General features: G+C 48.7%; 1 long non-coding RNA gene across 1 annotated transcript; it reads right to left on the bottom strand.

Annotated features, from left to right (window-relative positions):
• Nucleotides 1–6,888: 6,888 nt before the first annotated feature.
• Nucleotides 6,889–13,476, bottom strand: LOC119086130. Its single transcript, XR_005091056.1, has 3 exons — nucleotides 13,432–13,476; nucleotides 8,757–8,822; nucleotides 6,889–6,915 (listed from the first exon to the last, which is right to left on the bottom strand). It is a non-coding gene; the product is annotated as an uncharacterized LOC119086130 (long non-coding RNA).
• Between the last annotated feature and the right edge of the window lie 1,524 nt (nucleotides 13,477–15,000).

The following is a 15,000-nucleotide window of genomic DNA, read 5'->3' as shown; positions in this document are numbered from 1 at the left end:
CATAGAGAGAGAGGTAACTGAGCAGGAGGCAGAGGAGAGTCAGACCTGGGCAAGCCACGCACAGGAAGTAATCCCACCTTCACCGACTATCCTGCCCAGCAGCACAGAGGAGGGAGGCAATTTCAGTGCAGGAGTTTATGGGGGGCCAGTGTTCTCCACAAACAGAAAAATCTAGAAAGATAGTGAAGAGGTACTTTTCTATTTTTGGTTTTTCGAGATAGGGTTTCTCTGTGTAGCTTTGCGCCTTTCCTGGAACTCACTTGGTAGCCCAGGCTGGCCTCGAACTCACAGAGATCCGCCTGGCTCTGCCTCCCGAGTGCTGGGATTAAAGGCGTGCACCAACGCCCAGCTGAAGAGGTACTTCTTAAGCAGCAAAGGGGCAGCTGTGGTGCACACCTTTAATCCCGGCACTCAGGAGGCAGAGCCAGGTGGATCTCTGAGTTCGAGGCCAACCTGGTCCACTGAGTGAGTTCCAGGACAGCCAGGACTGCACAGAGAAACCCTGTCTTGAAAATGAGAGAGGGTGGGGAGGAAGAGGAGGAAGAAGCAGCAGCAAAGGGGCTGAGGAGATGGCTCCGCGGGTCGAGTGCTTCCTGAGCAAACACGAGGACCCGAGTTCGGATCCTGGATTTCCTCTAAAAACCCAGGGCCGCAGGCATGTGTCTGTGACCCCAGCGCTGGGGAGGGGATAGGACTGGTGGAGCTCAGGGGATGGCTGGTCTAGCCAAATGGTAAGCTCTAGTTCAGTGAGAGATCTTGTCTCAGAACATACAGTGGTGCGGCTGGAGAGATGGTCCTGCAATTAAAGCACTGGCTGCTCTTGTCAAGGACCAGGCTCAGTTCCCAGCACCGACATGGTGGCTCACAACTGCCTGTAACTCCAGTTCCAGGGGCTCTCACACCCTCTTCTGGCCTCCTTGCACACCAGGCACACACATGGTACGCAGACATACTTGCAGGCAAAATACCCATGTACAAAAGATTTTACATAATAAGGTGGAGAACAGCAGAAGACACTGGACATCAAACTCTGGACTCCACGAACAGGTTAAGTACACTTGTACACGCATACACATGCGAGACACGTACACACACACACACACACACACACACACACACACGCGCACACCCCAAACTAAGAGCAGAACACTACTGCAGAGTCCGGCTAAGACCCAGCAGAGCCGTACACCCTGGGGGCCTGGCCAGCTCTGCAAAGTCCTGAGCCCCAGTGGCAGGTGGCCGGGCTGCTGGGAGTTTTCACAAAAAGCCTCACAATTGTTGGTTCTGCTTGAGACTGTGGCCTGGGGAAAGATGAGTGCACTCCACAACCACGCTTTGGCAGGGAGCCTAGCAAGAGTCAGCTGGGGGGAAGGCCAGGCCACGTGGAAGATGGAAAACACTTGTTTGGTTCTCTCCTATCACTCCGCAACCCTAGACAGCACAGGCATCTTCTCTGGGTTCTCAACTGCAAGCCTCTGAACCACAAAGCCTGGGGAGCAGACTCAACGGTAAAATGGGGCAGCAATAAAAAAAAAAAAAAAAAACCTTCTTTATGTATATGAATGTTTTGTTTGTGTCTCAAGGTTTCTATTGTTATGATAAAATGCCAAGACTAAAAGCGTTTATTTAACCTACATGTCCCAGTCATGGTCCATCAAAAAGGGAAGTCAGGGCAGAAACAAGCAGAGACCACGGAAGAGAGCAGCTTACTGGTCAGCTCAGGCTACTTTCTTCTATAATCTGGGACCACTGCCCATATATATCTGCCTCCATCAGCTTGTCCATATATATAATATGGGAGATATATATGGGCAATCTTAATTGAGGCAATGCCTCCATCAGACTGTCCATATATATCATACATATATATGTATATATTGCCCATATTATATGTATGGGCAATCTGATGGAGGCATTTTCTCAATTAAGATTCCATCTTCCCAGATGTCTAGGCTTGTGTCAAATTGACAAAACCCAAGCAACACAACTTACAGATCTGTCTGCGCCCCAGGTGTGTGCCTGATGGCCGTGGAGGCCAGGAGAGAACACTGGATTCCCTGGAACTACCTCTGTAGAGGTTCTTGCTTCTAAAATGCCATTAGTAACATATAACTAAAAATAAATGCTATGCATAATTAGTACATCTATTCCCAGCTAAGAGCTTTGTCCCGTCTATTCTACACTAACACTAGTATTTCACATTAATCTGATTTAAGATACATGCTAAAACAAGCAATCTCACCAGAAACTGCTCCAGGCAATAGAGGGCGGGGTGGGAGATAACTGAGATAGTATCTAAAAGTTCCAAAGAGGCAGTGTGGAAGGTGAGTCAGGAAGTCAGAGAACCGGCTAGACAGCTGCCCTGTCCTCGGACGTGTCGCCCACACTCACTGTTGAATTGAGGAAACGACAAGAAGCAACCAGAGGATACACTCAGGCCTACAATCAGGAATAGAAGGCTCCAGCAGAGTGACCGGGAGGCGGAGGAAGAGAGCACACCAGGGTCTCGCCTCGGAGGAAAAGGGACTCGATATCCCAAGGGCTCAGACACCAAGTATACAAGTAAGGTGGGTTTGCCTGGGGAAGCAGCCAAGGTCAGGGTAGGGGTGGGGGGACGGGGTGGGGAGGGGGGGCTCGCACAGGGTTCTTGGACTAAATGGAGCTGGATGAGCTTGGGAACGCGAAGACTGAGATCGCTGAGAGTGAGAGAGGCATTTGAGGGAAGAACGGATTCGGACAAGGAGGGACGAGTGTGCGCGCCAGCTCTACAGGAGGCTCCCGGAGAGATTCAGTGAACGGGGTGAGACTTCAACAAGAGGCTCAGTCTTCTCCCCAAAGTTCTACTACGGATGAGCCTGAGACAACAAGGGGTGTGCGTGTGTGTTGCGAGCGCGCACAGACTTTTAGTTTTTTTTGTTGTTTTTTTTTTTAACGTGCATTTTGGGGCTGGAGAGATGGCTCAGTAGTTAAGAACACTGCCTGCTCTTCCAGAGGACCTGGGTTCAATTCCCAGCAACCACATGGTGACTCACAACCATCTGTAATGAGATCTGATTGCCCTCTTCTGGTGTACAGATACATGCAGACAGAACACTCATACCTACACACACACACACACACACACACACACACACACACACACACACACACAATCAAAAAAAACAAAACATGCACTTTGGTCTAAAGAGAATAGATGTCTTTCATATTCTCATACAGATTTATGCCCTACACACTGAAACAATGTGCCAGGCAGAGGTGGTGCTTGCCTTGAATCTCAGCACTTGGGGGGCAGAGGCAGGCGGCTCTCTGTTCAAGGCCAGGCTGGTCTACAGAAATTCCAAACAGCCACCAAAGGAATCCTAAAACCAAACAAACCAATTAATGCAAGCAGTTGCCAGACTGGCCTATGTGGAGACAGGAAAAAGGCCTGAAGAGCCAGTGTAAGGTGGGTGGGGCTGGAAAGATGGCTCAGTAAAACACACCGGCTGCTCTGGGTTCGAGTCCGAGAACCCACATGGCAGCTCCCCACTGTCTGCAACTCCAGTTCTAGACTTCGGGCTCGGCTGGCTCCAAGGGCACTACAAACGTATGATGAACATACATGCAGGCAAGACATCCATATTCATAAAATAAAAATCAATTTAAATAAATAGGATGGGAGTGTGATCGAGGAAAACCATGTCAGCCTCTGGCCTCCACATACCCACACACATACACACACACACACACACACACACACACACACACACACACACACACACACACATGAACCGAGAAGACACAGTCACCAAATACATGAACAAACATATCCACATATAAACCCAAAAATTAAAATGAAATTAAAAATGCTCTAGAAGTCAAAGTTAAGAAAGGGGCTAAAAAAAAAAAGTTGCGGGCAGTGGTGGCGCACGCCTTTAATCCCAGCACTGGAGGTCAGCCTGGTCTACAGAGTGAGTTCCAGGACAGGCACCAAAGCTACACAGAGAAACCCTGTCTTGAAAACAAAACAAAGTCCCGGGAAAAGATAAAGCGGTTACCAGAGTCAAATACAAGGGAAGGGCTTTAAAAACGGAAGGAATTAAGGCAGGAGGTCCGAACTCAATGAGCCCACATGCTGTTCACGTGGGTGGTAAGAGGAGGTGGCACTGGTGATGTCACTGATGAGTACAGCAGAATGGGAGGTACAGAGCAGGGCAGCCCTGGCGAGCATCCGGCCTGGTTACCCAGCTCAGTAGTTGAGGAGGAAGTTGTGGTAGAGCCAGGAAGGCAACAGGAAAGGAAAACAGGAAGTCAGTCAGAAAAACTAGTCCGCACAAGTGAAGGCTCTGTAGCCAGGCGCGTGGTTCCTGTGTGTCATCCCAGCCCCAGGGAAGGCAGAGGAGGAGGATCACAGTTCACTCCAAGACCACCGGGGTAACCGGGGCCGGGCGAGAGGTGCGGTTCAGTGAAGAGCACCCCCTAGCCAGCAGAGGCCCTGGGTACCAGCACAGCACCACCGTGTTAACATTGCCACAACTCGCAGGAAGGGATTTTCTTTCTTTTCCTAAGTTCTTACTTAAGGAATATGTAAGTTCTATTTTTAAATTCTAGAACATGACACACTTGAAGGGCAAAATGTTTCCCATCCAATAATTCTTTAGCTTACTGTGTAAAAGCCTCTCACTAATTTTTTTTTTCTCAAATTATTTTTTAACTGACAGAAGATCCATTTCCAGACCAGCTTTCACCGTGCCTCTCTCCCACTTTTGATGTGTGTTAGTATCTGAGCCTAGGTGTGTGGGTGCACATGCGCATGGAGGCCAGGGGTCAACATTGTCTTCCTCTATCAACCTCCCTGGCCTTTCTTAAGGTTCTCTCCCTGAACCTGAGCTCACTAATTCAGCTAGATCTGTCTCTATTACGGGCACTTTGTCCCTACACAGCTCTTCATGTAGGGGCTGGGATTACAGGCACACGTCGCTACACCAGCTCTTGGGTGCTGGGGATCCAAACTCAGCTGTTCACCTTTCACAGCAAGCACGTTACTCAGCCAGCCCCTAGCCCCTGACCTTTTCTTCCAGAGAAACAAAGTAAGGTGAACTCTAAGCATTCGTTACAGTTACTTCCTTCACAGGTTGGCCGAAGCAGATCAAGGGAGTCCAGCATCATTTCATGCAGGTCTGAGTGTTTATAACTCCGTTTCAGAAAGAGCTTGGAGACGCACAGGGAAGTCAAGGGGTGCTCAGGCACAGGAAACAAGCTGGAGAAGGCGGCACCGGCTGGTGTGAGACACGAAGACGCAACCCTGCCGAAGAGGAGGGTCGGTAATAACAACGGCGTTCATCTGCAGGCGCCACACCGAGCACCTGCTGCCCAGGGGGAGGACGGGTCTGCCCAGCACCAGCACTTCACGGCAATGAGGCCTCCCAGTACCCACGGCAGGGCCCAGCTCCCCCGGCAAGGCTGGGCTAAGTGTCTGCTGCCCAGTGACAAGTAATGCCGGGCAGCCAAAGGCACCCCCGTACTTAAGTGCAGAGCTGGGCTGGAGCACAGTGCAGCCCGCAGAGACACACACTGGGCATGTGCAGGGCACGCTCCAGCCCCGGACCACGGAAAGGAAAAACGAGAGGCAACGCAGAGCTTGGGCAGAGATTAAATAACCAAACAGCTGGGCGTTTATTACAAAAGCTGGTTTTCTCCCCTCCCTTCCTATGTATTGTGTTTTCCCTTTATGTCAGTGACTCAATCGTAAAGTGATCAGAAGTCCTCGAGATTAAATAACAAGTCTGTCAACACATATTTTGAGTGTAATACAAGAGGTGGGAGAACATTCCTAACCCAATGGAATTAGGTGTCCCTCAAAATTGCACATTTTCCTCCTAGTTTGCTTACATAATTTAAAATGTATGTACAGAATGTCCTTAAAGTATTGATTCATATAGAATTCAGTCTGGAAGACATACACACTACCACCTTCTAAAAAGGACAGGCCTCAGGCCCTAACAATCCACTAGCATGATTCAATACATACATTCCACACCCTTGTAACAAAGAGTCTTTGCTGTGTCTCTAATCCTAGTCTTCTTCTGAGGTAACTCCAGGAACCGGGCTGCGACAGAGACCACTTTTCCAAGAATAAGGCTACATAGCAAGGCTTCTCGGAGGGTCTTAACGTTCCCAGACTGTAATCTGAGGTTGGAAGCTCCATGCTGGAATGTTCAAGATAACTTATAGTTCATGAACAGAAGACTACTCCTAGGAGTGAGTCAAATGTCAGTGAAGACGGAGAACAAGCTGACAACCATTCTAGAGAGGACGAGGACCTCCAGAAGCCACAGAGTGACCGAGCCACAAGCACAGTGACATCATCTTCCAGCCTCGGTAAGGTACACTCTGTCCAAGGCGGGGCCGCAGCTTCATCTGGCCTGAGCTCGGATTCACGTCTTCATGGTGATGCCCTCTCTGCACACTGGCTTTCAGAGGGTCACCCGCGGTCTTCTCATCAAACCAGCTTGCATGACTCTGCCTCCTGTTCACTGAGCCCTTAATTAAGGCTGACGAACAAGGGCCCAGGACCAAAACATGTCCGGTTAACGGGATAAGCTGACAAGCCTGACGAAGAGGCTGGCAGGTTCCTTTTAGTACATTCACAAATATAGTAAAAAATGGTCAGTAACTGCTCTAGTGTACAAAAATAATTCGACAGTGTCGGGGCAGTGGGCAGTGGGCAGGACGCCTGACGAGCTGAGGTTCCGTTGGGGCTGGGAGGACTCCACACGCCGCCGGAACCGAAGGCCTACAGGCTCCGTGAGTGTCCCATCCATTCTCCCGTGGGCACCGATCACTCGCTCAGTATGTGAGCTTGTCTCCTTCGCACAAGAGAGAACACTTCCCTCACTATTAACGGTGAGATAAAAACAGAATTGTACAACTTGTCTGTGGAGAGAGAAAAGTTTTTAAAATGAACAACTTACTTTTGGTAGAGCATCATGATTTGAACATTAGCGATGGATCTGAGCAAACACATTCTGCCATCACAGAAAGAAAGCGGTCCATCTTCGGTGAATTAGAAAACAACTTTTGAAAATTAGAGTTAAAACCACAAACACACAATGTCACATCAGCTGTCAAAAATAAATAAATAAATAACTGAAGTATGCCACTACCATGGGCAAAACAAGTTCCTAGAGCCCAGAAGAAGGTTGGGTTTCTCCTTCTTTTTTTTTTAAATTTTTGTTTGTTTGTTTTTGGAGACAGGGTTCTCTATATCACAGTCATGGCTATTCTGGAACTCACTCTGTAGACCAGGCTGGCCTCAAAATCACAGAGCTTCCCCTGCCTCTGTCTCCCGAGTGCTGGGAATAAAGGTGTGCACCACCCCCACACCTGGCTTCCTTACAGCAGATCCGGGTTTTCACTTCAATAGTTCTGGTAGTGTGTGGTGCTGGGTACGTGCAGGTGTGTGTGTACAGGTGTGTGTATGTGCGGTGTGTGTAGGTGTGTGTGTGCAGTGTGTGTGTGTGTGTGCATGTGCAGGTGCCACAGCACGTGTGCAGGTGTGTGTGTACATGTGTGTGTGTGTGCAGGTGTGTGTGGTGTGTGTATGTGCAGGTGTGTGTGTGCAGGTGTGTGGTGTGTGTGTGTGCAGTGCAGGTGCCACAGCACGTGTGCAGTCAGGACATCTCAGAGCAGTCGGCTCTCGCCTTCCACCACGCTGAGGTAGGCGCTCACACCTCTGCTAACGTGCTACTGCTACAGCGTGGCTGGCCTGCAAGCTGTTGGATCGTCTTCCTGTTTCTGCCTTCCTCGCAGGAGGAGTTCTGGGGTCCCAGAGGTGCACCACATCTGGCTTTTTATGGAGAGTCTGGGTACTGAACTTGGTTAAAGGGCTTGCGCTGCAGCCTGGACTTCCACTGAGCCGTCTCCTTTTCGTTTGTTTTGCGGGGCTGGGGACTGAACTCCGGGCCTTCAGCACGCTGCAGCCCTAGCCCACAAATGGATCCTGGAAGCCAATGTCCTTTTTCTTTACAGACAAAGTCTTCCAGGCTGGCCCTCAACTCATAATCCTCCTGCCTCTGCCTCCCAAATCTGAGTCATTAGAAGCTGGAGAAGAGAGCCTAGGGACTTGCTCGTGTTGACCTATCCGGTTCCTCCTTGGGACAGGCCGGAGGACAGCTGCTTAGAGTCAGGTGACAGTGGCCAATTAGGACGCCTGGTTTCAAGGCTAAGCATCCGCAGACGACTCAAGCTGACCTGACATGATGAGCATTGTCCCTCAACAATACGACAGAATATGTCACACGCCTTCTCAACAGAAAGCAGCATCTTAGAAGCAGGGCCTTTCTGGCTGTTTCTCAGAAAGCCCAACATCTCAGCCAAGGCTCTGGAGCTGAACACCTGCCCGGCGGACGGTGTTAATTAGAGCTCCCTTCTCTGTAACACTGTTGCCTTGCTGCAGAATTCTCCAGCCCTGTTTAGCAAGCAGCCAGTCAGCAGCCCAGAGGAGCACACTGATTAATGGCTGGCGAGGGATGAGTAAGCCTCTTGCTTCTCTGCAATTGTAAATGGCAACGCTCATTAGTCTCAGGTCGGGACAGGCAAACTCAGGGGCCTTGGGCTCCTTGAGAAAAGAAATGAGTCTTCCAGCCTAATCAAATGCTACTTTTCACCTAAAATCTTTAAAAGGAATCAGCAATTTTGTTGGTTTCAAGTAGTGATGAAATCAAATGTTCTAAACTAAATAGGAAAACTGGTTAAAGAAAAAAGCCCATGCTTACCATGAGAATGAAAAAGTAGAAAACCCACATCCATCCTAGGTTGTCTTGGATCAAAGACACCAGATACTAAAAAAGAGAAAAGGAAATTATGATATAATTCTTTATAAATTAACAAGATGAGGCTGGGGACATGGCCGGCTCTATTTGATAATGTTTAGTTAACGTTCACAACACCCTGGGTTTGACCCCCAACAACATGTAACTATACATGGTTGGGCATGGCTGTGATCCAGTGCTTGGAAGGTGATCAAAAGTTCAAGGTCATCCTCTACCACATAGCCACTTTGAGAACAGCCTAGGCTTCGGTAAGACTGCCTCAAGAAAACGGCGGTGGTGGTGGGGGTCGGGGGGGGGTCAGGAGCTTGCTGCGAGTCGGTGGGGGGTCAGGAGCTTGCTGCCGAGTCAGACGGCCCCACGGTTAGCAGCACTGGCTACTCCTAATCATAACCACCTGTCTGTCACTCAGGAGAACCCACCCCTCTTCTGGCCTCTGCAGGCACCAGATAACCACACACATTCATGAAGGCAAAACACTCATACACATAAAATAGAAATCAATGAGATAAAGTAGTTGAAAAGGAGATTAGACAGGACTACTTTGGAAAATCAGGAGCTGGGGTTTCAATAACATCTTGTCGTTTACAAAGCTCTTCCACAGACATATTCCCATTTTGAGACAGGGTCTCACCATGTCCAGGCCGGCCGGTGAACTCACTCTGTCAGTCTGAGTGCTGGTAATGACACAGGCTTGGCCTGCCCAACCCCTGGTTCCGTGTGCATTTATTACAGGCCTATTCGTACAGAACTGCAGAAGAGAGCTGTGCCAGAGGTTTGCTCTTCAGAGGAAGAACAGCATCCTGGTGCCTCCTGCTCCCTCCTCATCTCCTGGTGGAAGGTCCTAGAGCTGATGCTTTCAAGAACAAGCTAGCTCCCCAGCTTTTCTTTCTGTTTCCCTTTTCAGTGTTTCCGAGGCACAGATTTGCTGTGTAGGCCTCAGCAGCTGGCAGCTGATAAGTCAATGAGAGAGACCTCAAATGCCTTCTCCCTTCTCAACCACACTATCTGTTCACCGGGTTACTACTTACCAACCTCCCACAAGATAACTCCTTCCCTTTACTTTCTTTTGTTGTTTTGGTTTTTCGAGAAAGGGTTTTCTGTGTAGCATGGCTGTCTCACTTTATGGGATTTGCCTCTGCCTCCCAAGCGCTGAGATTAAAGGCGCACACCACACCTGGTTCGTCTTTCTCTCTCTCTTCTCTCTTCTCTCTCTCTCTCTCTCTCTTTTGGAGCTGAGGATTGAACAGGGCTTATGCTTGCTAGGCAAGCCACTGATCTACCAATGCAACTCCCTCTTTTTCTCTTTATTTCCAATTATTGAAAAGAAGCTAAGAGTTAACCAGCGTTCTCTCCCTCCCCTATTAGGAATATCTAACATAAAATTACCATTTTACAGTTTTTTTTAAGTGTATGTCCATGTATGCACAGGAATGTGAGTACCAAGCGTAAAAGCTGGAAGACGGTATCAGGTGTCCCCCTCCATCACAATGCCTATTCTTTTGAGGTTTGCCTGGGCATAGGGATCAGATTTTTTCTCAGCTAGGCTGGAAGCCACCGAGTCCCAGCAATCTCCTGTCTATGGCTCCCTCAGAGTTGGGGTTACAGGAAAGCCTAGGATTCCCAGCTTGTTACCTAAAGGCTAGGATCCGATCGGTCCTCCTGATTACACAGTGGGTGTTCTTCCCCCCGGGCCACCTCTCCACTCCCTAACTGTAACCATTTTAAACACACAGGTCGAGAGCATCAGTTAGTCACAATGATGCACAGCCACAACAGCTACTTATTCCCACATCGTTTTTATATATAACAAAAGCTCTGTGAATCACAGGGTCCACAACCCTAGCCACTGGCAAGTTCTATTTTGTTGTTTTCTTCTCCCCAAAGCCAGGGTCTCACCCTCTAGCCTAGGCTGGTCAAACTCATTCCTTAGTCTAGGACAGCCTTGAACTTGTGGCAATCCTCTTGGAAGTCCTAGTCTTCCAAGTGCTGAGATTACATGCATGTACCACCACACCTGACTTAATAACTTCTAATTTACTTTCTAAAGCTGTGAATTTGCCTACTGTAGATATTTCATGTAAATTGTTTTTAATTTCGCATTCCTTTAGCAAATTTTCAAGGTTCAAACATACAGTAAGCATGCATCAGCATTTCATTCCTTTTCATGGATGAAGAGAATTCCACTGAATGTATATAGCACATTTTTAAAAATCCATTCATTTGTTGGATACCTATTTCACCTTTATCTACTATGAATAATATTGTAATTTTTTTTGGGGGGGAGAATACCCACATTTTCCACAAAAGTTCCACCATTTTGTTTATGCTCATATTAGGCTCTGATTTTGCCTGGACACACAGATGTGAAACACGTGAATGCCTGGTCCTGTGGAAGCCAGAAAAGGGCACTGGATCCTCTGGAACTAGAGTCACAGCCAGTTGCAAACCATCATGTGGGTGCTGGGAACTGAACCCGGGTCCTCTTGAAGAGCAGCCAGTGCTCTACCCACTGAGCCGCCTCTCCAGCCTCTATTTCCTGCTTTTTAATTATAGCTACTAGGAATGAGGATCAGATCTCAGTGTGGTTCTGATTTGTATTTATTTCTCTACTAAGGCTATTGAGACTCTTCCCATATGTTATATTAGCCATTTTTATGTATTTTTCATCAAATTTGTCCCTATGTTTTCTTCGAAGAATTTCAGAATTTTAGCTCCTAAAGTTAGATCTTTGATCCACTTTGGCCCTGGATGGCCTGGTTGCCATTACACAGCCCCGGTCGACCTTCAACTCAAAGCAATTCTGCTGCTTCTGAGGGCTGGGATTACGGGTGCACACCATCACACTCTGTTTGGAACAATCTGCTTTTCAAGGAATGCAGAGTCTGGTACAGAGGACAGAGATCCAGATTGGCAAGTTGGCCATCATGTGCCATAGGTGTTTCCTGGAGGCATGTACCAACTGCTAAGGCAACCAGGAAGAAAAAACAACAAATTCTTGAGAATTTGTCGAAATTCAGGGAAGGCAGAGGCAACACTTGGAGCCACTTGAGCAGCCCAGGGAATGGCCGAGGGCAAGGCTGACGGAGTTTTAGCCTTCAGAGTTTGGGAGGCAATGGCAAACCATTCAAAACTCCCCAAGAGGCCAGGCACGGCGGCGCACACCTTTAACCCCAGCACTCAGGAGGCAGAGGCAGGCGGAACTCTGAGTTTGAGGCCAGCTGGTTTACAAATCTCTTGAGTTCCAGGACAGCCAGGACCATCTGGAAAAACAAAACAAACAAACAAAAATCCAAGAGAAAGGATGAGCACAGTTAAGAATGATTATTCCTGACCCACTCGCCTGACTGTGGAGGTCAGTCCGACAGTGACCCGAGTTTACCGTGAGGATCGGAACACTGACATGTCAGACGGACAGGACTAAACCAAGTCTAAACAGTCTATTATCCCAGGCCTCGGAGGTGGGTCGGGGACTCAAGGTCATGCTATTCTACACAGCAAGCTCAAGGTCAGACTGGGCTATGTGAGAAACTGTCCTCAAAAAGGAAAAAGAAAATTCCAAGTAAAATGACTGCAATGCTAATTACGATTACCTACCTGACTAACTTAGAGAGCACTAGTGAGGGACAATCTAACACCCAATGCAATGGGGCCAGAGAGGTGGCTCGGGGTGAAGGCCTGAGTTCCAGCTCCAGGACCCATCGAGTGGAAGAGAACAGATTCTGGCAGGTTGCCCTGCCTTCCACACATGTGCCGCATGGCAAGCATGCCCCACACATAGGCTCACACACGAAAATACTAAGTGTATAAAATAAAATGCTTGTTCGCCACCCCCTCAGACATGAAGCCTTCTGGATGGGTGACAGTAGCCCCGTCTGGCTTCTACCTCAGAGCACGCAGCAGGAATTCTTCCACTCTTGTTAACTGTTTATGTTTTTGACCCTTAGTGATATATCCTACGTGGTCAAATAGCCTCAGGATTGTACAGCACTTTGGAAGCAGCATGTCTGTCTCCTGTGTGCCGCAGCAGTGCTGGTAAGGCTGCAGGGGAAACCGAACCAGGATGCCGCCCTCACGGACCCTGCATTACTCCAGTGAGCAGACACTGATGAGCATCCACTACATGGCTGATCAACATCAGGACAGTCTACTGTTCCTCACTGCTTGCTCCCACACTGACCCCAAGCATTAGCTATCAGTGATTCACCCTGCTAGTCAGGCAAACCAGCAAACTTTAAGTCATTCTGACCACTACAGTAAGCTAGACGCTAGAGCCTAGAGCCTAGAACTAGAGCCTAGAGCCTAGAGCCTAGAACCTAGAGCGTCTCCAGCATCCACACGGGAATTTACAGCTCCACAGGTTCCATCTCTGCACGTCTGCAGACTTCCGGAGTTCTGCTTCCCAGACGACTCTGCTACAGGATACATACAGTCACCCTCTGGACCAGTCACAGATGTCTAGGCATGGAGAAACAGACTGTACTCAGAGGTAGCTAGCTAGCTACCCACTCTATGGCCATGTGAGATGCCTTCCATATTAGGTCTCAGGCTTTCTGTACATGGGTTCGCAGCACAAGAGCGCCACCTACCGTGGGAGCCAGCAGCACCACGCTGTTCTCACCTGGCCCACGGCAGCACCAATACTCCCAGTTCCATCGACAATTCCGTGACAGTCGCCAGAGCTCACTGTCTTTGGATCAGCTCTTGGCGGCCCAAGTCTGCAGAAATAGCGAGCTACATCATATTGGATGGTCCGCCAATAAAAAACCCTGAAGCCATAAGAGAACAGGTTCAATGTTAAAATATAATCCTAACTCTAGCCAGATAAGAAAAAAATATCGGCGCGGTGGTGTGGCGCACGTCTTTAATCCCAGCACTCGGGAGGCAGAGCCAGGCGGATCTCTGTGAGTTCGAGGCCACCTGGGCTCAGGCCACTACAGAGTGAGTTCCAGGAAAGGCGCAAAGCTAAAACCAGTCTCGAAAAACCAAAAAAAAAAAAAAAGAAAAGAAAAAAAAAAAAAAAAAAAAATATCATCCAACGTCTTAACATGTTGGGGAGAAACAGAAACACAGGAAGTGCTCTCAGACAGCATTTTCAAACAAACTGGTATCTACTTTTCTAAAATCCTTTCCTGAATGTGTGACAACCCTGGTGTATCTATGGCACCTAAGGCTAACAATACAACAGAACACACAGTCCTTTTCTTAATGCTTGAGCCACTCAGGTCAGTGAACACACTGGAAAGAAAGAGGGGCTGCCGGCGGTGGTGGCGCACGCCTTTAATCCAGCACTCGGGAGGCAGAGCCAGGTGGATCTCTGTGAGTTCGAGGCCAGCCTGGCTACCAAGTGAGTTCCAGGAAAGGCTCAAAGCTACACAGAGAAACCCTGTCTCGAAAAACAAAAACAAAACAAAAACAAAACAAAAAAAAAGAGAGAAAAAGAAAAGAAAAGAAAGAAAGAGGGCCGAGACGGCACTGTTTCAGGGGTACAGGGACGCTATCTGCCCTGGCTCTGAGAAGGCCAACCCTGGCTGGTGTGGCTTGCTCTTGTAAACTGGGTCATCTTACTGGAATCAGACTCACACATCTTGCTGAATTACAAAAATTACTATTTTTTTAAAAATAACATGTTCCTTAATTGTGCCCAACGACTTTACCTAGTGCTCAGGAAAATACTGACCCAGTTTGGCACAAGAGAACAAGCTAACTGTCCTGGACTTCCATAAGCTGGTGGGTGGAATTCCAATGTGACACCTTCCCAAGTCACTTTCTGAATCCAAATGTTTAGGACATCTGTCCACAGGGACAGCTTCTGTCACAGAGAGGGAAGCTGCCCAAGGAGGCATCGACCTCTCTATCACTTGAGTTCTACAGAGCAGAGGTTTTCGTGTCGGTCCATCTGCGGGAGACAGCCTCCTCCGAACTCCCAGAGGACCAGCACAGTGAACAGAGCGGCCTGGCATACCTGTGATGGTCATCAGGAGCGCGTTGATGGACTTGTTGTTCGGGGAGCCTGTGAGAAGAGACACACAGCACAGTGACCGGAAAAGCAGGTTCGTGTGCCTCAGCAACAGCGCACAGCGGCTGCATCTCCGACACCTCACGATCCCTCCAGAGACAACAAAGACAGACAACTCTCCCCGCCTGCCTCTTCGGCTTTTGTCCTGTCTGCCTCTGGCTGCAGCTCTAG

This window comes from Peromyscus leucopus, chromosome 3, assembly GCF_004664715.2.
Source record: "Peromyscus leucopus breed LL Stock chromosome 3, UCI_PerLeu_2.1, whole genome shotgun sequence".
Lineage (NCBI taxonomy): Eukaryota > Metazoa > Chordata > Mammalia > Rodentia > Cricetidae > Peromyscus > Peromyscus leucopus.
Note: the sequence above shows the minus strand (reverse complement) of the source record. Positions and strands in the feature narration are given on the sequence as shown.